The sequence below is a fragment of the Nuphar pumila genome, chromosome 5 (genome assembly GCF_984573655.1).
Source record: "Nuphar pumila chromosome 5, dmNupPumi1.hap1.1, whole genome shotgun sequence".
Taxonomy (NCBI): domain Eukaryota; kingdom Viridiplantae; phylum Streptophyta; class Magnoliopsida; order Nymphaeales; family Nymphaeaceae; genus Nuphar; species Nuphar pumila.
This window is the reverse complement of record NC_143253.1, coordinates 133226572-133248571: the sequence shown is the minus strand read 5'-3', so window position 1 is coordinate 133248571 and position 22000 is coordinate 133226572. Positions and strand designations below refer to the sequence as shown.

At 39.6% G+C, this 22000-nt stretch overlaps 3 pseudogenes across 1 annotated transcript; 2 read left to right on the top strand and 1 right to left on the bottom strand.

Moving 5' to 3' along the window:
• Window positions 1–556: 556 nt before the first annotated feature.
• On the bottom strand, window positions 557–3934 carry LOC149838819 (pentatricopeptide repeat-containing protein At2g01510, mitochondrial pseudogene; annotated as a pseudogene).
• A 6057-nt stretch (window positions 3935–9991) lies between these two features.
• LOC149838818 (F-box protein GID2 pseudogene) lies at window positions 9992–10948 on the top strand (annotated as a pseudogene). Its single transcript, XR_016432215.1, has one exon. The product of XR_016432215.1 is annotated as an F-box protein GID2 pseudogene (transcript).
• Window positions 10949–17137: 6189 nt separating this feature from the next.
• On the top strand, window positions 17138–17527 carry LOC149838817 (ferredoxin, root R-B1 pseudogene; annotated as a pseudogene).
• Window positions 17528–22000: the final 4473 nt, after the last annotated feature.

Here is a 22000-nt window from a genome sequence, read left to right as displayed (position 1 = left end):
AATGGGTTCTTTGTAACAAGAGCTGTCATGATGGGTTTCATGTCCCTGTTAAGAAGGCCATTTTGGAGGTGTGGACTGCATGCAAAGAGAACTTTCTCAAGCTTCACTGGGATGAGGATGAGTTAATGAGGGTGAAAATATGGATCAAAACACGTATAATCCCAGGTATTTGGCCTCTCATGAGAGTGGAACTGAGTTTTCAGGTGGCTACTTTATATTTGTGTGGTCTTGCTGCAAGAAAAGGTCGTGCAATTACATACCACATACAAATACATGGAAGATTTCTACCAAAAATCCCCTTCATCCTTTCTCCTAATAACCTGAATGCCCACTGGCAGTTCACACATTGCAGCACCACAATATTGGCAGCATATTCTCTATTCGAAGTGTCTGCATCACTGCTTAAAAAGTTTCACTTGCAGAAAAAAACTCCTGGAATATTGTACTGTTTTTCTGCATGATTGACACTCCAATATATCATGATCCCAGGTTGTTCACATGATATATAACTATTAGCATAAAAGAGAAAATGCATTCAGCTGAACTTGATAGCTGATTAGTATGAGCTCTTCTTAGCAACAAACATGGCAGAACCAGTGCCACTGCGCATATATGGCTGCAACACCATGCTCTCAGCATATTCTCTATTTAAGGTGTCTGTATCACTGCTTAAAAATGCTTTTACAGAAAGAACCTCCTGGAATATTTCAATAATATTGCACTTCTTTTCTGCTTGATCGCACACTCCAATATAAATGATCCCGAGTTGCTCCACATGCTTGACAGTTTTAATCGATTAGCATAAAAATGCATCCAGCTGAACTTGATAGTTGAATAGTAATAGCATTGTCTTGACCAACAGACCATACGTTAAATCCCCATGTTATTTCTGAAAGAAGAAATAGTCACTTTTTTGTCAACCGAACCCAATAATAATCAATCACCAATAGTCACCACATGAACATTTACCGTCTTTAAAACAATGGAAACGGCGTGAATCTCTCAGTATGATCAAGCGTTTTTCTATCACTGAGATCAGATTCATCCATTTGTGGCAATCCTCACAAATTCTAAGGTTCTTAATCACCCTTATAGGCTTACCAGGGGGACTTCGCAAAATACCAAAACAAACAGCAAGCTTTTCACTGTGATGACTGATTATGACTTCTTTTTGTGATTCATCCACATCATGCAAAACTAGCTCAGTCATGGGCAAGTAACCCAGCCTTCTAATTTTTTTATCAGTCTCCTCCAGCTTCTCATAAATCTCCTTCCTATGCGGATGCAATACATCCCCTGCTGCAAATCCATGTTGTTTATTCCCAATCTCAATCCAACTCCATCCTGTTTCCTTCTTCATTCCTCTGTCTTTCATCATCTTTCTCAGTCTTATAGCATTCTCCCACATGCCATAGGATGCGTAGATGTTGGAGAGAAGCACATATGTTGTCTCATCTCCAGGTTCCAACTGCAGAATTTTTGTTGCTACTTCAATGCCAAGATTGAGTTCCTTGTGCAAATGGCACGAACCTAGTAAAACCTTCCACAACGTGGCGCCGTGGTCAACAGGAAGACCCTTGATGAATTCTACAGCTTTTACAAGCTGGCCTGATCTTCCAAAGAGATCAACCATGCATGCATAGTGCTCAATCTCTGGTTGTATGCCATAGTTCTTGGTCATAATATCAAAATAATAGGTCCCCTCTTTGACTAGCCCTGTATGAGCACAACCAGTAAGCAAACCCAAGAAGGTTATAGAATTGGGTTTGACCCCTTGAGTAATCATGGTTTCAAAGAGTTCAAGAGCCTCATGGCCCATGCCATAATGGGCATATGCAGTCAGCATTGCTGTCCAGGAGTAAACATCAGTATGAACCATTCTTTCATATACACAAATTGCATCTTCTATGCTTCCACATTTACAATATGTAGATATAAGAGCATTGTAAATTGAAAGAGAAGATGGATTGCTATCATTATGGTGATAAGTTTTTATGGAAAATGCATGAAACTGTCGACTGAGTTCAAGGGATAATAGTCTGCCACCTGTTGCTAGGAGAATCGAAAGTGTCAAATGGTCCCACCTGATACCACTCAACTGCATCTCTAGGAAAAGACCAATGGCATCACCACCCTTGCCATTTATCGAATACCCATCCATCATTGCATTCCAGGAAAATAGATCTTTCTTTCTCATCCTCCTAAAAACCTTCTCTGCTGCTTTAATATTCCCAAATTTAGAATACATGGTTACAAGAGCATTGTTGGTAGACACCCCCAATTCTTCAGGAGCTGTTTTTAAGATGTAAGCATGAAACTCTCTGCCACCACCCCTCAATGGTTCTTTGGACAAAGAGGATGAACCAAGGAGAATAGTGAAACTGTGATCATCTGGCCGTATGCCTGCATAATTCATTGCTTGAAATAGTTTAAAAGCATCTTTCCATTGATGGTTTTTCACATATGCTGAGAGCATTGCATTCCACGAAATTACATCAGTCCTCCACATTTTTCCAAAGACAAGTAGTGCTTTATCCGCACAACCACATTTAGCATACATTGTAATAAGGGCATTGGCAAGAGCCACATCTTGCTCAAGACCCCATCTCAGAATTCGAGCATGGAGTTCTTTTCCTTGTTTCAAAGCTGCAGCAGAAGCTACCATACTTACAATGCTCAACATTGTTACATGGTTTGGTCTGATCCCTACTAATTGCATCCTTGTAAATAGATCTGCTGCATCAGAAAACCTGTTTTCTTGTGTGCAAGCTGAAATAATTGCATTCCATGTAACTATATTTTTCTCAGTCATGCAAGCAAACAGTTTGAAAGCATCATTGAATCTCCCACATTTACCATAAAATGTAATGAGTGAATTACCAAGAGCTACACCAAAGAGATCGTCTTTTATTATAAGGCCATGCAAAGCTCTGCCAAGATCAATATCCCTTATTGATGAACAAGCACTGATGACACTAGCATAAGTGGGCTCATTTGGAACAAATCCTGAAGAGATCGTCTGGAAAAATAATTTGACACATTCAATGAAATGGCCAGTTTGAACGTAGCCAGCAAGCATGGAGTTGCAAGAAGTAATATCTTGAGAATGCATATAACTGAAAACTTGCAGGGAATCAGATATGGAATTGCATTTTGAGTACATGGCTATCAATGCCGTCCTCACACAGACATCTGAATGGAAGCCACTTCGTAACGTTAGAGCATGGAGTTGCTTGCCAAGATATATGTCCGATAGCCCAGAGCTTGCCTTCAAAACACTACCCAGAGCAAACTCATTAACCTTCAAACCCTCTCTCCCCATCTCCCTAAACAACAGAACAGCTTCTAAAAAATTCCCAGATTGACTGCAGGCAGTAATGATAGCCGACCAAGAAATAGAACTTCTCTCATTCATTTCATCAAACACCTGGAATGCATCTTCCAAGCAGCCCAATTTCGCATACATCCCTATGAGATTGTTGCAAATGAATGTCTCATCAGTAACATCGTGATTGATTCCCGAAAGGAAGCTATGGACGATCTTCGCGAGTTCATAGGAAGAACAGCGGGCGCAAGCCTGCAAGAGTTGAGCAGAGAAGGACCTATTGGGGCGGAACCCATCTTCATCCATCCACCGAATGAGATTGTTCAGAGCAAATTCTGAGGGTTCTTGGGTGCTAAACCGTCTAATCTCAGTAGCGTAATAATGGGCACCTCTGGGGCTCCTCCTTTCGGAAATCTTAGCCTTTTCTGGTGGTTCGCGAAGATGGGAGAAGATGGGTCTGCTTGAAATTCGCTCTTGGGAAGCATTAACAAGAGAAGCAGAGTCTGGAGAGGAGAAGGGGAAGGAACGAAGAGAGGAATTGCCATTGGAGAGGAAGGACGCGTCTGTGAAGGTGCAGAGAGACGAGATAACGGTTAGGGAGGCGGCCATAATAACGGCTTTTCAAATTCGAGATAACGTCCATATAACGTGCATGTTGCCTACGGATCTCCATTTCGGATCCGGACCCAAAGAGCCCAGAATAGCAGGTATCTCTTTACTCCACCCTCCGTTCTCAATTGGACCTATCAATGAATTTTGAAAAAGCTAACTACCATTAGGGCTGGTAAATGAACCGAGCAGCTAGTGACTAGGCTCGTCATGAACTCGTTCCCGATTGGTTTGTATAGCTAGTGAGCCAAGTCACGATTAACTCATTGAGTTTATACGAGTTAAGCGCGAACACAGGGTGTTTGGCTCGATTTGGGAGAGCTTGTATAGATAAAAATACGTAGTTTTTCTGTTTAATATATATTTTAAATATAATATACGTTCTACTCGTTTACCAGCCCTAACTACCATGATCACCAATATTTAAAAAATAAGAAATTTATGCCTAACTTATCTTAAAATTATGTATAACAGCCTGCATTCTGACAGTGTTCATCCTATTACCTGTAGATAAAACTTAACTCTTCCTCGTTAAACATAAAAATTGACAAGGAATAACCTTTCTGCTTAGTTTTAAAAAAAAAAAGAAAAAAAGTTAGCCTTGCTTCATTTAGAAGTGAAGCACTGCCAACTGCGATACTAATCCAAATTCCATGGCTATTCCACTTATTTAGAGGATTGAGGGCATCGTGTTAGGATGACTCCTCTCAAGCACTCCTAGTTAGGGATGGCAATGGACCGGGGCCAGGGTGGGGGACAAGGTCTCCAACCCTGCCCCGTCTCAAAAATTTAACCCACATCCCTGGTCCATCCCCGTGGCAGGAGAGACTTTGGACCTCCACCCCGCCCCGCCTCGACCCGACCCCAAACTCAAAAATAAGGTTTTCTGTTTTTTTTTCCTCATTAATATTCTCAAGTTGCTTTTTGTTAAAATATGAATATAAGGAGGAAACAAATGGCTCAACAAGAATATTAATGTTCTCATTTTGAATCTAAATGCATATGTAGATTCCTTCGTTGCACATAAGTTAATGAGGGCAAAAAGTTGATTTTGAGCACCACATTTACCTCAAGGCCTGTTGCGCCATCACCGATCATGATCAATACCTTGCACCCATTCTTTTGCATCCAATGTTAAAAAAAAGAATCATAAGACGATTAAGGTACACTAAAATTCATCTTTAAAAAAATATATACAGTTACTACCTTCTTTATAGACTCAACAACAACAGCTTTCCCTCAGCTTCTAGATGTTGGCTCTTTCACATCAAATCCAACAAACTCACTAGAGCTTCCAAAGCATAAAAACGGGATTTAAAACTGATTAGAAAAAAAAAAGAAAACTACACATTTTTCTCAATATTGTAACCAAAAGGAAGAACCAAATGTGGAAACTGAATAAAAAATATTCAATGCTTCAGATTAAACATACAATCTGAGATGTCTATATTTTAGGGAAAAAAAAGACACAGTAGTGATATACGAAATACAGTTGATTCAGGTTCGTGTTTCATATTACTGCTAAAAGAAAAGGATAAGTGAGACATATAATCATCAGCCTACAGCCAGAAGAAAGGGATAAAGACTTTTTAAGTTTGAATACTAAAGAAATTTCTTTTTTAAAGATGCAAGACAGTTCAAACAATAAACAAACTGCAACTACACATATATGATGTCCAGTAAATGCATCGATATATAAGGAGCTAACACATAATATGAATGATAGAGAAAAAAAAGAGCTTACCAACATTTTTGTCAAGTATCTTTGTGAACTGATTCAAAATGCTGCTTTAGAATCAAAACACATAAAAACAACTATTCCAATGAACAAAAATCATCAACTATTCCAATGATAACGAAAATCATCAACAAGCCAAAGAAAAATAAAAGATAACACAAAGAATCCTAATCTTCAAACAAGTAAATCCTGATTTTCAGACGGTAGATACTGGACATCCTAAGGTAGGTTGAGTGAAAATTTTAGACCTAAAAACTCTACTGTTAGGGCTGGGCGATTTTACCAAGTCTAACTACCTTTTAAAATATGTCAGAAATCGGGTTTAGTTGATTTGAGTTGGAGAGATTCTAAACTAGGTTTAGGGTTATGGCAAGGTCTGAGAAGAATGGTTTGAGTAGGCCGGGTATAAATGAAAAGAAACAAGCAACATGTTTTTGCTTGTGTTTTTAAAAAAAAAATTTAAAGATTTTTTAAAGTAATTTTTAAATTAAATTTTACCTTACAGATCTGGCCCACAAAACTTTTGAAAAACACTCGGGCCAACCGGATCAGTTCAGATATAGATATCTGGAGAAAATGATTGTCCAAGCTGACCCATAACTTAGTCGGGTTATTGTGCCATAATAACATTTGGCTCTCCATTTTCTGTATCACACCCTGTCTGGGATCAGATTGGATCAGGTACCCAAGACAAATCAAACCCGTTGTCAACTTTAGGCCCAAGATCCAGCAGCACTCCACTCAAAACACTTTTTCTTTCGGTATTTCTTTGAAAACCAAAGGGAGAAAAATTAAAATTTCGCATCTTTATAAACAATTCATTTTTAGAGAAACATTTAGGGTATGACAAATTATGTTTAAAAAAGGGGAATTTTCATTTACGGGCCAACCTTTTAACCATAATTTCAAATACGCTCACATATTTCTGAAATTTCAATACTGCCAAACTTTTCTTGAAAATTTTCAAAGAGTCCGCATCAGGCGGCAACACAAACCATAGTTTAAAAACTCATTAGGTCAACCCAATGACTCGGCTCATATCGTTAAGTCATTGAGTAAAAAATAAGTATAAACTCATTTTCTACAAAACTCGATCAAGACCGAGTCATGAATGAGTCAGCTAAATCATGGGCGAGTCATATATATATATTAATAAAATTATACATTAAATATATTATAAAAATATCATATAATTCATATTATATATAATATATTGATAAAATATACATAATATATACATATATTTATATATTTTGTATAAAATATAAAATTAACATGACCGGGCCCAAGTCACTGAGTTGACGGAGCCAAGTTATGGATCGATGAGTCAAATGCGACAAGTCAACGAGTTTTAAAACCATAACACAAACATCAGGTTTTATTTCATTAGGAAAGTAAGTCTGAAATCAATGTTGTACCTCCCTTTTCGATGAAAACGTTTCTCGTTGGGGAGTTCGGATTGCTTTTCAACGCAAGAAGAAATCTCTAATTAGGCCGTGACAAGCAAACACCTTATTCACTTTTTTTTTCTCGAGGACAAGTAAATACTTTTCAGTTTTTGGAGAACAATACAAGAAACCAAAAAGATTCCTGTCTTCCAATATCATGTGTTGACTGGAGGTCTCTATTTGACTGTTTTCATTAAAAGTTTGGCTCATATTTAAAATTTCAGAAAGGGGAGACCCATATTTGGAATTAGAGCCGACCCTAAATGGAACTCTGGCATGGATGCACTAACTTTTTCCACATAATCCAAAAAAAATTAACAGATGGAGAGTCATCTTGGCTTCTCATATGGTATGCTTTTGGACCTCACTAATTGGATCCAGGTGCAGTTTTTTCTTCTTTTTTTTTTTTTGAAAGGAAAGCTGGGGTTAGGCAGACTCCTACCACTATACCATTGGGTTTTGAACCGGAGATGTCCCAAAACAAGGTGACGTGCACTAGCTGCTCCTAACAGACAAGCGAAACCCTCATTGATTGGATACAGGTCAAGTTTTACGGAGTCAATTTGGACCACTTGATGATGCCATGATGAACACCTGAGTTCAATCTGAACCGTTGAATCATCCCAGATCAAAGTTAAGGGTGGTGCTAGGGAAGTGGGAGTGTATCATTTGGGCTGGCGACAAAAGAGAGGTAGCGTCCAAAAATACAAAAAGAAGAGAGGGAGTTGAGAGTGTGATGTGGGGGTAAGTGCAAGCTACGAACAGTTGTTGCAGTCAGAGAGTTGAGGAAAAGCTTTTGAGTGGGCGAATGGGGAGGGGTTTGTGGGCCTGCATTGAAGTTCATGAAAGGAACGAGGTTGGCGCAATGGGGCTGGGTCTTGATCGTCAGTGGGTCAGTCACGGTTCGATTCCTATAAGCGTCACCCCTTTGCCCAAGCCAAAACCAACGATCAGCCCAGGGATTAACGTTCTAAGTCTTCTTGTTTAATATTTCTGGGATGACAACTGTAAGTATGACAGGATAAGCCAGTACGACAAGTCTTCAATCTCATATGTGGTTTCTTTGATTAGTAAATGGAAAAGCAAACAAAGACATGCAAGCACTCTGTCTTGAGTAGAAAGACTCGGAGGCCACAGGCCTCTATCTCTCTCCCCTCTAAGAAACCATTGTTTTTTCATAAGAAAAACATATCTCAAATTGGTTTCTCACTTTTCAAATGTAGGTACTGAGTTTGGAGCATGATAACAAGTATAGGCCCTATAGTTATTTTGTCCACAAAGAAAAAAAAAAAGAGGATGAAATAAATGTGTTTTTAAAATTATTAGAATTTTTTTTTTGTTATATTGAAAACTTTAAAATTTATACTATATAAACAAAAACTGAAAGCTTCATATAATAACAAAACTTGTTATATATATATATACAGAGAGAGAGAGAGAGAGAAATGGGTCGGTGCTAAACCGCATGCTAAATTGGTTTTTTGGGTTCTTTTCATTTTATTTTTAAAATCTTACCTTACAAATGTGATTTATGTATTTGATTTTGTAGGGATCAGCTCTTGAAGCCTTTGATTCCAAAACATGGGTGGTTTTTTATAAATTTCAAAAAATAAATGATTCAAAATCTTTGTAAAATTTTGAAGCTCCAAACATCATTTTTTTTCATCCAAAACACATAATCCAGGTGTGGATTCTTAATAAATCTACCATGCCCAACACATTTATAGGGCTAGAACCGCATAAAAACCACCAGAGAAGCTGAAAAAAACATTTGGCAGACGGGTTAGCACCAAATGGGTTTAACACATACCCATTACTCTATATATATGTGTATATAGAGATAAAAGAGTAGATGACTGACGCTCTTTGTACCTACTGCATGCTTACCAAGCTTGGTTAGGGGTTTTCATGTTGTTTTTCAAAAATATGACCCTACAGATGTGTTATGCATGTTTGATTTACTAAGAAATCACATTTGGATCATTTTTTTTTGAAAAAAAAATTAATTTTAAGCATTAAATATTTTTCAAAATTGTAGATAGTTGATTTTTGAATCTTATGAAAACTTAAACTTAGTGTTGAAATCGGACAATCTAAAAGTGGCTTCCCACAAAATCAAGCATGTAGATCACATGTGTATGGTCAGATTTTAGAAAAAATAAAAACAATTTTTTCAGAACTTGATAGGCATGCGATAGGCACAAAAAAGGGTCAGGCACCTGCCCTTACTTAAGGGCAATGTCACACCTTTTTTTTTTATAGTTGGGAAAAGAGATGAGCGGCTCATCCTTCTGGGCTTGAAAATTGCGCTTGACGAGCTAGTTCATTTAAGTAAATGAGCCAAGCACAAACATGGCATGCTCGGCTTGACTCTTTTATTTATATATATATATATATATATATTATGTGTATGTAATATGAAATGTTTTAACAAATCAGTTGGTGTTTGGCTCGTCACAGCTAAACACGAACACGGGTTGAACAACGAACCCAATCCACTGGTAAATGAGCCTGGCCTGAACATGTTGGACTCGTTGACCGGCCCTATTGTATAGCTTCTCCTAACGTATTCTCCCACAATAGGGCTCTGAGGTCCTGTTTGGCAATTACAAAATCCGTGGACTTGAAAGTTCGAAGTCCTCCTCAGAAAAACACCTTTTTTTTCTCTTTCTCTATCTTAAAAGATGAGCCAATCCCCAAAAACAGATATCGTCATCACCGTCACTATTTTGTCGCTTTTTCCGTCCCACCCTTTGAAACAACCCCACAAAATGAAGCCCATTTCTGTAAAACCCTTTCCCCTTTATTAATTAATTTAAAACCCCATCTGATCACGTTAAAAGGGGGCTGAAAAAGACGAAGAGTAAAGGGGGTTGATGAGTGCTTTGTAGAGAGAGAGAATCCTTCCTTCAAACACGAACACGAGAAAAAAGAGAAGCATCCCTTCCTTTCTCTCTCTTCCCACCACCACCACTCTCTTGCATCTCGTTCTTTCTGTGTGAACTCGATGAAGAGGCTATTGGAGCCGCCGGAGGACGCCGGAAACAAGAAGAGGAGGGGAGAGGAGGAATTCCGGCTGGAGGAGGATCTGCTGTTGGAGGTGTTCAAGCACATGGATTCGAGGACGCTGGGGGTGGCGTCGTGCGTCAGCCGGCAGTGGAACCGCGCCGGCCAGGACGAGCGGCTCTGGGAGATCATCTGCACCCGCCACTGGGCCAACACCGGCTGCTCCACCCACCAGCTCCGCTCCGTCGTCCTCGCTCTCGGCGGCTTCCGCCGCCTCCACTCCCTCTACCTCTGGCCCCTTCTCAACCCACCAACACCACCATCTTCTTCTTCTTCTTCTCGGCCTCCCTCTCTCAACAGACTCATCCCCACCTCGTCTCGTTGGGGAAAGGACGAGGTCAACCTCTCCTTGTCGCTCCTCTCCATTCGTTACTACGAGAAGTTGAATCTCAACAATCCCCACCATCGTCATCTCCCTTCCGGATTCGTTCTTCAGACCCCAAAGCGTCAAATTGCTCGAGGATCCGAGTTGATTTGATCGAAATAAGAAAGAATCGTGATTTGGCATGTGATGGTTTTGGGTGATTTCTCTCTGTTGTAGAAAGAGAGGTAAGACAAAAGGGGTGTGGACTAATTATTTTTCTTCTTTTGGGTTGGTTGGTGTTGTAATTTGTTGGTGGTTTGGGGGTCTACTTTTTTAGCCCATTGTTATGATGACGGGCGTGCTTGCTTTCTTGGTGTCGGTGTTTCAGTGGACTCATGCCTGTGTATGTGTTGTAACCATGGACGTGTTTCTGAATATAGGATTATGAATGTCTTCGTGGATCCCTTTTGTTGGTCTCTTTAGAGAGAGAGAGATGTTTCTGAATATTTGATTATTGATGTCATTGTGGATCTTTTTTGGTCTGTTGAGAGAGAAATGTTTCTGAATATTTGATTATTGATGTCATTTTTTATCTTTTTTGGACTGTTGAGAGAGAGAGAAAGATGTTTCTGCATAAATGATTTGTGGATTTTTTGTTGGTCTCTTTAGAGAGCTGTTTCTGAATATATGATTTGTGGATTTTTTGTTGGTTCCTTTAGAGAGCTGTTTCTGAATATATGATTTGTGGATTTTTTTGTTGGTTCCGTTAGAGAGCTGTTTCTAAATATATGATTTGTGGATATTTTTTGTTGGTCTCTTTAGAGAGGTCTTTCTTAATGTATGATTTGTGGATTTTTTGTTGGTTTCTTTAGAGAGAGAGAGAGAGAGAGAGAGAGAGAGAGAGAGAGAGAGATGTTTCTGAATCTGAACATTTGATTATTGATGTCATAGTTGATCTTTTTTTGGTCTACTGAGAGAGAGAGAGAGAGAGAGAGAGAGGTTTCTGAATGTGTATACGACTGGATGTTATGGTGGATCCTTTTTTGTTGGTCTCTTTATATATATATATTATATATATATATATATATATATATATATATATATATATATATATATATATAGAGAGAGAGAGAGAGAGAGAGGTATCTTTTTTGTTAGTCCGTTGAGACTTGAAAGAGAGGTTTCTGAATATGTATATGATTATGGATGTTATCGTGGATCCTTTTTTTTGTTGGTCTCTGAGAGAGAGATGGGGCGTGTCGTGTTCATTGTTGGATTCCAAGGGAAACTGACAGAAGTAAAGATGAATTATTGGTAGCATCTGGGGGTGCCTACTCTGCTGCGTGTCCATTTCTTTCTCCACCCACATTGTAGCCAAAAAAGTGGTTTGTCTCGTTGTGCCTCCCTTTTTTAATTCCCTACCTTTCCTTTCCTCACTCTTACTTTTCTTACAATTCTTTTGCTTGTGGGGATGGGGAAAAATGCCCATTTTGCTGGTATTCCTGTTGGACATGTGACGGGTATGTGTCCCATCAGCACCCCCCTTTTGTTTGCTATTTTGATCCATTATTATAGTGGCATGCAACTATGTTGGCAAGGCAATCTCATTAACGTGGTCCTTGCCCCTGTTGTTCTTGGAAATCCTGGATTCTTCCCCCAGTTGGAAATAACCCACCTAAACCATACAAGTGGAAATTTGGTTGATGAGTCAGCCCATCAACATAATAAAAAATATGGGCTTTTTTTTTTGGAAAAAAAATGAAGAAAAAAAGATATTTCCCAGCCACTTAAAACGGTAAATACCATCATAATTAAGTTTTCCTTTGCGATGTTCATTATTATTTTAATTTTCTGAGTTTTTGCCAATATAAAATACAAGGAAAATAAAGCGTTTCAATATCTCTTGAGAAAAATGCTGATGTTATTTTCCTGCTTCAAACATTTTTCACTACGACCATAATGATGGTCACAACTCACAAATCTCGTGATGTTTTGAAGAGCGAGATTTTCTTTGGCAAATTGCGTGAAAATATCAGTGTCTACATAAACTATATACAAAACAATATATGAAAATCCTATGTAATATAAAAACTAGGCAAAAGGTTATTTTATTGCATTATTGTCGGGATAAAAACATGATATTTTAAAGAAGACAGTAGTTTGAAAATATGGATATTTTCAAAGTATCAGCAATATTTGTGGCAGCGGCCATCACTCGGTCTACTGGGCTAGTTAGGTTAGTGAAAATAATTCCCAGTATTTTCGGCGTCTGCTATCAATGCTACTGTCTCTAATTTGTACAGAAATTGAGGATGCTTTGAGAGCTATAAAAAAATATTTCATTACAAGGGTACCAATTATTATTTTAATTTGTTTACTTAAGGTGTCACAAATCAATTTGGATGGCAAAGATATGTCTTTTAAATCATGTGAAAGATGATCTCTGAATTGATTGATACAACTCTCGCAACAATAATCACAGTTCTAATTAATTTATGTGAATGCTTAATTAGAAAGTTAAATGATGCACCCAGCACATAGGGATGGCAGTGCACCCGAGGGAAACAGGGCCCCGCCTCACCCTGTTTGGACCGGAGATGGAACGAAGGTTAAAATCAAAACCCAAATGAGAATCATCTTTCTCAAAGCTGCGAGAGAATGAATCACATTGGCCACATTTCTCACATGCAAGCCCCAAGAAAATGGGGGAGTGAGATTGGAAATCATATTTGGGCCCATTTATTCATCTCTCATATTTGGCCACCTTACGGTTTGAAATCACGTGATCTCAAAAAACTCGAATCCACATAGAGATGCCCAAGGTGGTGGACGTTTGGGTGCTGTATCATCTTCAATTGAAGAGCCCATCCCATTCAGACAGGATTTGGATGCCGTTCATCTTGAGACCAACGGTATCCAGAGGTGCACTGACGGACCATTGGAGAACACTCTGACCTGATCCCATCTCGCGTACTTGCAGACTGGTAATACTCATTGGTGTCAAAGGAAATGCGGCCGAGTTCCTGATCTAAACTTCACTTTTCCACTAATATCAGAAACCATTTGATTTGTGGCAAGGTTGGTAGTTCTTCAGTGGCGCCCAAATGGATTGGTTATCACTCTGAGATACAAATACTGGAACCTTGCTTGCAGTCTAGTGTTGCAACCCTGCCTGGAATCTGGTCAGTAGCTATTCAAAGCTTATGGATAAGAGAAGTGTCATTGTCACCTTTGATTACGTTTAGTAGGCTCAATGTTGATGGCAATGCTGGCCATCAACTGGCGCATGGTTGGCCTTGGTGGTCCCTTGTTTTTTTTTTTCTTAAAGGCAAGTTGGTGTTAGGCAGACCCCTACCAGTTATACAACTACCATTGAGTTTTGAACCTGCAATGTCCCAACCCAAGGTGACGTGCACTAGCTGCTTCTACCAAACAAGGGGAGCCCCTGTTGGTAGGTGGTCCCTTGTTTTGTCCCTCTTAAATAGCCATCCCCTCCTTTTGATGGTCCTTAATTTCACAGCACATCGGTGGACCCAAGCAGTGAAGATCTTAGCACTCAGACTAACTTATTTTTATTTTTTTTAAAGGCGAGCTGGGGGTTAGGCGGACGCCTACCAGAACAACGTCAGCCACCCCATGTGGCAGAGAGATTCGATCCTGGGCCTTTCAGCTTGACACAGGACCCGCTTACCACAACAGCACTCAGACAAATTTATGGCATTACACAGGTGATGAGTAGGTGGTGGCTTGGTTCATTCATGGTCATCGATTTAGTGATATATTGACATCACCATGAACTTATGTACGTGTGCATGCCAATCAAGAAAAGAAAAATGACCTGCATGATCAGGCTTATTCTTACCAGTGGAAGCACAACTTTCAGCGACTGATAAAAGTTAAACAGGAAGAAGAAGAAATTCAAATTCAGGAAACTTCTGTTATATGTGATATTAGACCTCACATGGGAGCCAAATTGAGGTCAATAGTTTCAGTTCAACCAGTTAGTTTGAAACATACAATCACCATTTCCGGCCACGTATGTGGTACAAGAGATTTATCAAAAAATCTCGTTGATTCTTTGTCTATCTGTATATGTGCAAGTAGCAATGTCATACTAGTCTTCATTTCTCACTTGTATTTTCGTTCAGCTTCTAACTGCTGCTAAAAATTGTGTCACAGAATGTATCTGTCAAGCCTAGGGAGAAGGTGCTGACCCCTTTGTCCCAGGTTTGACTCCCACCTAGGGATGCACACGAACGAGCTTGGCATGTTCAAGCTCGGCTGGCCCAGTTAAAATGGTGCTCAGGCTCGTCTCGAGCTAGGCTCGTGTCGTTAAGCTCGGTTCGGGCCGAGCTTGCCTTCGAAATATCAGGATCCACTGTCGTGCTTGTCCAAACAAACCATTAGCCCAGTTGAGGGGCATATGAGCCATTTTAAAAGAAACAGGGGCAAATAAGGAAATTCATCATGGTAGTCATTTTCTTGTCAGGAAAAGTTTTTTTTTTTCACATAAGTTAGAAATAAAAGCCAACAAAAAAAAGAAGACAAACAATTAGGAGAAACAAAAACGAAAAAAATGCTCACCTTCTTCTCAATCTTTTGAAGAAGACGACCTGAAAACTTTCTTCACCGAATTGAATTGAACCAACTCACCTTCTTGCCCGTATTCTCTATAAACAATGAGGAAAAAAAAAAAAAAAAAGAGAAAAGAAGAAAATATGAAGAATGACGAGAATGCCCTGACTGTTCTTAAAAATTCCCCCAATCCCTCTTTCTTTTCAGAGCAAATAGCCAGAATCAGGGTTTTGCATAAAAATCAAAAGTCAAGCTCGTCGCTTCTAGGTAACATTCTGCATTCTTCTACAAATCACCTCTATTCTTTACTCTATATTACTCAAACAATCGGGCATTTACTTTCGTCATATTCCTCAAATAAAAGATATTTCCGTCAATTTGTGCTGCACAAAATTTCTACCTCGAAACAGTGATTTTCCCTGGGAATGAAGGCGAATGCATGAAACAAAAAGACCACCGCAAAAGAAATGAAGAAAAATACCAACCTGCCGCCGGAAACTCCACCTTCACGCCAGAGCGAGGCCTGCCCTTCTGATCCGGCTCTCCACCGAACCTTTGATGGACTGGAACTCGGAGTGTGGTAGCGATGGCGATGGCGATGGCAACGGCTGACGCCGGAACTCAGAGTGCGGTGGACCCGGTGGTGGACCGAGGGGATGTCGCATCGGAAACTGGGGAGAGGCGAGGGGGTCAACCGGGAGCGGGAGGAAAAGAGAGAGAAACCCTAAGTTCCCTATTCGACTTTCGAGTTTCGAAAGTGTGAAAGCTGGGCAGGGCAGGTCGGGTCCGCAACGAACTGAGCCTGTTCAGCCTTATCGGGCTCGATAGATCGTCCGAGTTTCATACGCCGGTTCAAGCTCGACACATTTACAAAACAGGTGAGACTGAGACGAGCTCTAGCTGAGCCGGCTCAGTGTGCATTCCTACTCCCACCAAGTGTATGGGTGCCTTGATCTGTTGAGCTCCATAAGGGCTTGGGTGTTGGTGACCCCACCCGAGGTTTACACCAAGTGACCCGGTTGTAGGTGAGTGTTTCTCGTCATAAAAATAAAACAGTGAGAAGTCGAGTTTAACTTGCACGATACCACAGATCTCATGAGAAATGTGAAGGGCAGCAATAACAAATTATCAATTTCTTCTGTTGAAAGTAAAACTCCAGCAATGAACAGCTAAAATTACATTGATGGAGAAGCCAAATGGAAGAACAATTGTCGATAGAGACTGAATTGTGTACAGACTACTGCTAAGGGCAATTACTAGGCAGCGCCCTGAGAACCAGAGGATGCCTATCTCAGCTGTATTTCCCACCATATTCAACTCCACAGAAGAAAGACGACAGTTCATGGCAAGCACCCCAGACGGCCTGGTGCCATCTATGTCACAGGGATACTTTAATTTACACCCGTGTCGTGTCCCTTCATATACTATTCCTAATGGAAAACAGCACAAAAATGGTGTCCTGTGTCCTTTTTGGCATGTCCATGTGACATAGGTGCCTATCACTGAACATACAGCCACTCGATACTTTGGAAACCACGTAAATACGTAACAACCAGTTAAATCTCCAAATAACCCTGCTTTTACACCACGCCATAGTGATTTCATTTTTAAATCCAACATGAGGTCATCCTCTAGTTCATACCCCAAATGCCATCTGCCCAAATGAGTCCACAGAATATGGTATACATACCACAGAGAGAAACTGACTTCAAAAGTCACCACAAAATTAGAGAAACCACATCTATAACCGGAATAGCATACACCACACGCTATTATAATGTAAAAAATAGAGAAGCGATGCAAAACAATTCCAGGAGGTCCACTACAAATTATTGTCCAATACAAGCTTGCCCAACCAGAGCAATGCATGTCAAAGCAGACATTCAAGGGAAGAATAAGCCTACACGAAAACATAACAAGAGTAAATTGTTCATGTACCAGGTTCACGCCCCAACAGCAAAGAAAGCAAGCATCAACCACAGCCTCTTTCATATTCATCTTCCATCCCCACCAATCAGTAGAAATCTCCTTGTGCATTTGGACTTGAAGCATCCAGCTTCCGCGTATCAGCAATGGTGACATACAAGGTGAAGCTGATTGGACCTGATGGTACAGAGACTGAGTTTGATGCCCCAGATGAAGCATACATTCTGGATTCTTCTGAGAACACAGGCGTGGAGCTACCATATCCATGCAGAGCGGGTGCATGCTCCACTTGTGCTGGTATAATGGTCTCTGGATCTGTTGATCAGTCTGATGGGTCTTTCCTTGACGACTCTCAGATCGAGAAGGGATATGTGCTAACGTGCATCTCATATCCGACTGCAGACTGTGTAATTCAAGTGCCCTTCACAAAGGAACCTGGGTTTCTGGATAAATTGTTGCCAGCGCTTTTGAATGTGCAGGTGCTTGGAAGTCTCACCAACGACATTATTGTGCCTAGCAAAAGCGACAGGAAATAGCGCAAAAGTAAAATTGCAAGGACACTATGAGTGAGCACATAAGAAGCATATGAAGAAAACAATAATTTCAACAGGTAATACTTATTAGAAAGCAATAAACATGGACATGCATCTAACGAAAAGCATACTAAAAGCTTCCAAGTCAACTTAATAATCGAGTAAAGCAACAAATGTCCATGTTCAGCATAGCATGGAGCAACATAAGACTATGATGGGCGCAGGCCAGCACACCAATATCCTGAGGGTAGGTAGCATTCCTGCCTTGCGACACTAGCAACAATCATGATAGCATAGTCGGTTAGAGAAACAACTGTGGTTGAGGCACAACAAATTATGGTTTTATTGACCAAACAAAATTTATCTGGCATACCACATAGAAGACTAAATATGGCCAAATGTAGATTATCTGAATCTCTATATTCGTGTGTTTCTCCTACTAGGTAGATTACTAGCCAAAGACTTTTGAATTAAAGAATTCACGATAGATCTTCGTGATAAGTGAGAGGCTTCCATTATGCACTTGGAAAGTGCTTCCTCTCGTTCGAAACTCATTTTTCTCCTTCCCCGTCCCAAGAGAAACCAGACTACGACATCCACCCTGACTTAAGTAAATCAGATACCATCAGTGGCACCAAGTACACCCAAGATTTGCTTGGTTGATGCATCTGGTTGTTGTCTGCTCTGTCTCTAACCTACACACCTGTGTCCACACATTTACCACTGAACTTGGGTGGTAGTTTCATAATCACCAGTTGCAGTTTCTAGAGTCTCTCATAGAAGGATATGCATGATTGTGCTTAAAAGATCTACATAGAATATGTCTAGGTAGGAATTACAACTACCATCAGACATGGGAAGACAAAAAACAGCAACTTATTCAATATAGGCAAACAACAGAAAAAACAAACCAACCACTGAAGAATGAGGATAATAAAAAGTTAAACACTGATGGCCACCAAAATGTGTAAGACCTCTCATTTGAAATGTGCAAAAGGCTAGTACAGAATCAAGTTATACAATATTGTGTAGGCTTGAGATTTGGAACACCCCTGCAGGAACAACGTAAAGGTGAAGGCTTCAGATTATTATGCCTGCGACCCTAAGCCAAAATTGCCCCAATTTGGGTCCAAATGGGTCTAGGGGCAAAGCTGTCATTTTATATTTTGATGTTTTTGAGAATTTTGATCATTCACATCTCAAAAAATATTTTTGTTATTCAATTTCTAAATTATGTTATATTTAAATTTTAAGTTGTAATATTTTTTATTTTTGATAAGAGCCAAATTTTATGGATCCAAATAGTTCTAGTATCTTGTAGGATCCCTTTTGTGGGACTAAAGGTGTAGTATGTTCATGGGTAGATTTTTTTATTCAGAATCATTTGAAAGCGTGAGTCCCAATATGACAAAATGATTATTTTATTGGGCCTTAAGTGAGGTGGCTACTTAAGTGACCTATTATGAGCCAACCACCTCTTCTTAAGCTCATTGGAGGCCTCTAGAGGTGCTGTCCAATTTGAACTCTCTTCTAACTCTTGGTAACTCTGTTAGGTGTAAGAAGGAAGGTAGAGAGAATTCAAAGGAGAAACTGGGCTGTTTTGAAAGAGGTGGTCTTGATGAGGTGGAATAGTCCCATATTGCTTTTGCTTGAGTTTTCTGAGAGCTTTATAAGCAATTAGTGAACTCATACACTTGTTCTTGAGAACAAGGGAGTGGGATGACCACCACACACACGCGCGCGCGCCCACCCGCCGTGCCGAGCCGGTTCGGGTTCGGGTAATTGGCCCTTTAGGGCCATATCCAATCAAGACAAGTATCTTTTTACCCAAAGTTTCTTTGGATTCGGTAACGGATCTCGATCTTTCCGTTACGGATTCCGTGCCCGTTATGGAACTTCGAATTCCGTAACGGATCTCGATCTTTCGAAGTCCGTTAACGGGTCACGTCCCCTCGGATTCCGTAACGGGCTTCTTCCACGTTTCATAACCATTCGTGGGTTATAAAAGCGTGGTCAGGGGTGGGGTTACAGAGATGCTGAGACAGGCGATTTTCTGAAGGAGAGTTTTGCGATTTCCCATCTCCCCTGTTACTCTCTCTCTCTCTCTTTCCTGTGAGTTTTCCCGAAAGGGTGGTTCTGCAACTTTGGTTCGAAGAGGCTGTTTTCGAAGGACGATCCGCCGGAGTGCACCGTTCGGTTCGTCGTGGCTATTGTATCCTGGGGGAAGGACGCCGGACCCTGATTTGCACAGTATGTGGGGGCGAATCTTCTCTAAGGGGAGTACTTTCGTACGCCTTAGCCTATTACATAAACTAAACATGTTCCTGTTGTTTTCTTTATGTTCTATGCATCTGTTTAATCTTATGCTGTCGTCTGGATTTTGGTCTGATGCGGAAAATGCAATGCTTGCTCCCTGTTACTGTTTCGGTCGTCTGTTAATCATGTTATTTACACTGTTGTATTTCTTGATTTATTTCGTGTTTTATATCATGATGACGATTGTGAAACTGTGTGATCTGAAAATGATCCAACAAACTCTTCATTGGCTAGCCAAGAGGAGAAAGAGACAAGGAATTCAAATCTTGGTATCTCGACCTTCTAAGACCTCTATCATTACTTTTCTTTAAAATGAATGCAGAAAATCGTGTATGGGTAATTTTGCTATCTTTAAATTTAAAAATAAAATAAAAATAAGAATAAAGGAATTAAATTCATCATTAGAGTTAAGGAAAAAATGAGGACTTGTGGAACCTACCTCTCTTCTTCAATCCCTCTCACCAGTAAGACATTACTTGTTAAGGCAAAGAAGAGAGGCATGTTCTTACATTTTCCTTATCTTTCTCATTTTTTTCTCGTAGGAGAAAGAGACAAGGAATTCAAATCTTGGTATCTCGACCTACCAAGAGCTCTGTCATTACTTTTCTTTAAAAAGGAATGCAGAAAATCGTGTAAGGGTAATTTTGCTATCTTTAAATCTGAAAAAAATTAAAAATAAGAATAAAGGAATTAAATCCATTATTAGAGTTTGGTAAGGGAAAAATAAAGACGTGTGGAACATGCCTTTCTTCTTCAATGCCTCTCACCAGTAAGATGTTACTTGTTAAGGCGAAGAAGAGAGGCATGTTCTTACATTTTCCTTACCTCTCTCATTTTTTTCTCGTAATCTTCGTAGTGGTTTCGATACTTTCATTCTTGTTTTTGAGTTTTTTTCAGATTCAAAGATGGCAAAAAGATCTCTACACAATTTTCTGTATCTCATTGGTCTTTTGGACCTCCTAAGAGCTCAATGAGAATCAAGTGCTATCATTACTTTTCTTTAAAAAAAATGCAAAAAATAGTGTTGCTACCTTTGAATCTAAAAAAAAAATCGAGCATAAGAATAGAAGAATGAAAATCATCATGAGAGTGATGAGAAAAGAATGAGAGTTTGGTAAGGAGAAAGTGAGGACATGTGGAACATGTCTTTCTTCTTCAACACCTTTCACTGGTAAGATGTCACTTGGTAAGACGTAACAATGAAGAAGAGGCACATTTTTTTTTCATCTTCGTAGTGGTTTTCATTCATTCATTCTTGTTTTTTGAATTTTTTCAGATTCAAAGATAGCAAAAAGACCTCTACACGATTTTCTGCATTCATTTTAAAAAGAAGTAATGATAATTAGCTCTCATTGGGTTCTTGTGAGGTCACCTTCCGAGGGGTTAATAGGAAACCAATATTTGAATTTCTTGTCTCTTTCTCTTCTTTAACTGACCAATTGAAAGCCACCAAGAGTGAGAAGAGAGATTAAGTTGAGCAGCACAGGCCTCCAATGAGTTTGAGATGTAGTGAATGACTCATAGTGGTTCACTTAAGTGACCACCTCATTCAAGGCTTAATCAAATAGATTCATTTGTCATATTGAGGCTTGTACCTTCAAATGAATCCAGATTTAGATTCGAAAAAAAAGAAAACTTTCAATGGACCTACTACACCATCTAGTAACACAAAACGGATGAACTAGAACTATCTGGATTCGTAGAATCCGGCTCTTATAAAAAAAAGAATTATAAATTAAAATTTAAATATAATACAATTTGAAAATTAAATAACAAAAGTATTTTCTAAGATGTGAGTAAACAAAATTTTTGAAAAATTCAAATTGTGAAATAATGGTTTTGCCCCTGCACCTCATTTGGACTCAAATTGGGCATTTTTGGCTTGAGGTCAGGGTCATGGCAATTTGAATAGGGTCTCGCTCATCGCCTACATCCGGATTGATCCAAATGCACTGTACCAAAATGGAAGAGGGTGGCTGTGACAATAGAGACTGTTGACCAAGCGAGTCATTTTCCAGGACTTAAGCTCGGTGTTGGATAACGGGAATGAGTACCTGAGTTGGTTGCTCACTGATGATGAGGGAGAATGATACTTCACTCATGTGATCCTTTGAATGTCCTCTTTTCCAATGAAAAGGAATGTACATCTTATGTAGGGAA